Source organism: Halichondria panicea, chromosome 8, assembly GCF_963675165.1.
Source record: "Halichondria panicea chromosome 8, odHalPani1.1, whole genome shotgun sequence".
NCBI lineage: Eukaryota > Metazoa > Porifera > Demospongiae > Suberitida > Halichondriidae > Halichondria > Halichondria panicea.
Window position 1 is genome coordinate 4,323,820 of NC_087384.1, and position 3,835 is coordinate 4,327,654.

The window sequence follows — 3,835 nt, forward strand, 5'->3', positions numbered from 1 at the left end:
ATAGCTATCCAGAGGCGGATCCAGGGGGAGATCCAAGGGAGCAAAGGAACCCCCCTTTTGCTCAAAATATTAAAATTGATTTTTAGCAATCTACAGTCATTTACAGTCATGTTTTACCTATTCTACTTATGTAGTAATGTCAATACCTGCATGTAGTCCACTCTAGAAGGAACAGAACTTAGCTAAAAGCAGTGGCAGCTTCTTTACTCTTTCTCAACTGATCGCGTTGCAAAAACTGCATAGTAAGCAGTAATTAATTGGATACAAGATGGGGATAAACCCACATCCATGCATGTGTGTGCAGTGGTCATGCAGCTTTGATTGTGGTAATTATGTTCAACCTATTATACAACAATGAGTAACAGGAAGAGACCAAGTCAAGTGCCAATTTCAACATTCTTCAAAAAGAGTAAAGCAGGTACGGTTTCACATAAATAAAAATCCAAATCATATAAATTATGATACATAAACAACAAAACTTATAAATAAAAACAACTTCAATTGTAGGTTCAGAGTCACAGGAGTCACAGGATGCTATTGTCAGCCCCGCTGACTCGTCTCCCCCTACTGACGTCCCCAGTGACACCGAAGATTCAGACAGTGAACTTGATATGGAGGAGGGTGACTGCGTTATCCAGTGTGGCTTAGGTGGTGCTACCTCAAGTGATGATTGCGACATTGGGAAACTCCTTAACTCAGGGGTAGATATTAAGAGTTTAACAAGAGATCACAAGTATCGAATCTTGACTACCAATCCCAATACTGATCCAGAGAGCTATCCACGCACCAGACCATGTCCTTCAAGCAATTTCCGTCGGTTCAAACCAGAATGGCTGAGATCATACCCGTGGGTGCATTACAGTCAATGTTCTGATGGAGTGTATTGTCGTGCCTGTGTACTTTTCTCACCATATCAGGTTGGTGGTCAAACGCTTGGTAGATTTGTTTTGACTCCATTTCGATATTGGACAAAGACGGCAACGGTTCATTGCAAGACTGAGTACCACCGATGCAACCAGCTTTTGTCTGCAGAAAATATAAAAAAACTAGTAGTATCATACAGCCAGCTACACCCAAGGAGAATGAAACTCCCTTTTATGCTACCTGATGATTGAATGTCTTTATATGTGTTTTTTACAATCAATTATTAAATACTCTAAGCTCTTGTATAAAAATTACTCATTTACTCACTCACACACTTACTTAACTTCTTGATCTTACTATCACTGCACTGGGGCCATAGCTATATATCTAGACATAATCTTACATCTACTACGGTACTATAATAGACCTCCCTAGCCCCTTGGCCTAGCACTCAGGTGACAGGAAATGGGCGGAGGTTACACCGGAAGTGGGCGTGGTCCAATTTTTCGCGCTGCGCGCGGGTTAACACTCGCCCTTCGGGCTCGTTATCCTTTTACCAATTGCTTTTAGGAACCACCCTTTTCTAATGTCTAGATCCGCCTCTGCTATCGCCATATTTGCAACTTCGTGCTTACTTTCTCAGCCAAATTTCAGGACAAAAAGTACAATTTCAGTGCAAAGACAACAATTCATATCTTCCTCCATGTTTTCCTATACATAGAAGATGTAAATTGTTATGGGGATGCTCCAATAGCATCACTGGCTCAGCTCTCAAGCAATGTGGAATCACATGCAGATAGAAGTCAAGAGAGAAACTGTTGCATCATCATGATGGTGCAATCACAATAGCAGTTTCCTTTCGGGACAAGGGTAATCTTGGACAGTCCTGACCAATTCGGGACAGTTGGCACCTATGTGCTTCGTGCTGCATGAGGCCTGATTCATAGAATGACATGGTGCAGTGTGATGGCTGTGAGACCAGTGGTATACTACTGTACATGCATGAAATGTGTGTGTGTGAGGAGAGCTGCATTCAGTAACTGGCATTGGATAGACTGTGAAGACCATAGAAGACTGTATTGGTGTATTTTGAGAATGCACTGTCACATAATGTTACCGCTGTTGCGCTGTTAATGGGGGGCCTAAAATTTTAAGAGGGGGCCTAAAATGTTAAAATTCTAGGCCGGGGAGGGCCCAATCTCATGGGGGGCCTAAAATTTTATGACACCGGTACTCCAGTGCCTCTCAACAAGAAGATATAAGCTCTCCTGGGTTTAAACCATTATATCAAACTGTCCAGTCTCGTCCATTAGTATAGCTAGGAGCACATGTGCTCCTGTGCAGAGAAGTATACATTCTAAAGTAGATTATGCTAGCCTTGCTTCTGTAATACTTATGCCATGTAGATAAACGGGATAGGCAACGCCCAGCACTTCCGTTGGATGAGGCGAGCTGCGTTTAATGACAGAAACATGGTAATTTGTGATCTTGTAAGGAGGAGTGGAAGGTTTTCCTGTCTTTCCAGCAAGTACCCAGCCGAATGTTGTTTCAAATGCCACGGAGGATATTGATCCAGTTGGTCCCTTCCGCCGGCCCTGCAGTAACACCTCAGTGTAAATATCAACTCCAAGAAGTATGTCGAATTTTCCAAAGTCTGGGTCAGAGAGGTTTAAATCGGATAGGCACTGGTAAGTCACAGGTGATAATCTTGTTCTGCTGCATACAAATCATTGGTGTTGTTGCCAAGTATGGACGATTTTGTTACTCCTCTCCTTGCATGGTTGGTATAAGTTAGCCATTGCAATGAGAGACAGTGTGGAGAGTTGCAAAATGATTAGTAGCCTCGATTCCAGGCCGATTAAAATACATATAATATAGTATTTTAATCGGCCTTGAATCGAGGCTAAATGATTAGCTGCATGATGTGGTTTGAGTCTGAGAATGAGTTTGTATCACTGTTAATTCGTATCAACGTAGTGCACTTTTGTGCAGCTAGACAAATGAGCGCCTTTGTGCAGTGGATTTGCACCTGTGTGCTAGTCGAGCAAATCAATGCACCTTTGTGCAGTAGACATGCAGACAAGCACCCTTGTGCAGTGGATTGCAACTGCTCAGGGATCAACGAAGTGCAAGTAAGAGTTTCTAGTAACGTTTTCTTGGATCTTAATTCGTGAATAATGCTTCGACCCAATGCCATTGCAGCCTTTTCAAAAGAGTGCGTAGCAAAACTTGTCCATGGACAAGTGTGTTACTACTCTACTTAGTAGTTAGCCGTCTGCACAAGAATGCTAGCTAATGCATGGTAGCTGCAAGAGTGAGAAGAGATCTAGAGCTGCATGCAAGGCTTTGATATTATGATGAACATTTATAATGTAACTTTAACACATCCACCGCATCTGCACCACCGAGGTATCAACACCCGCGGTGCTTTAATTTTATTACACCCTTGTTACCTTGACAACGTGGTATATTTAACATTTATTCACTTTGCAATAATATAGCTACAGTCGATCAGTAAGTAGTAAAGGGGGAGGCAGCCAGAGCGTTATACGGTATATAGGGTATATAGTATAGCTATAGAATCTAGTATCACATTCTGTATGGGGGGGTTTATAGGGATATAATAGGGTTAGTATGCTATGGTGTACCTGCATGCAGTTTATAAATTAATTACGAGATGTATACTATTAATAACCAACGGATCAAAGCTCTTTGTACACAATCAATCATGTGATTATGTCTGCGCACAGCGTGACACCGAAACAAGTTGTCTCTAGGTAAATCCCCCTATGTTACTGTTTGAGGCCTGCTGCATGCATGATGCAGAATCAATTAGTTACCCGGCATGCATGCTATCAGTGCTGCTGGTGTACATGCATGCATGCCTGTAACTAAAATTGATTTTGTGCCAGGTCAGTATAACATGATTGTATGCATGTATTCCAGCTTTTGTTTCATTGTCAATAAGGCG

General features: G+C 42.1%; 1 long non-coding RNA gene across 2 annotated transcripts; it reads right to left on the reverse strand.

The window, feature by feature from the left end:
• Positions 1-9: 9 nt before the first annotated feature.
• On the reverse strand, positions 10-1,464 carry LOC135340058 (uncharacterized). Of its 2 annotated transcripts, XR_010396185.1 has the most exons (3): positions 1,204-1,336; positions 147-1,026; positions 10-90 (listed from the first exon to the last, which is right to left on the reverse strand). It is a non-coding gene; the product is annotated as an uncharacterized LOC135340058 (long non-coding RNA). The 2 variants fall into 2 exon arrangements; XR_010396184.1 differs by lacking the exon at positions 10-90 and having other exon boundaries at positions 378-1,026; positions 1,204-1,464.
• Positions 1,465-3,835: the final 2,371 nt, after the last annotated feature.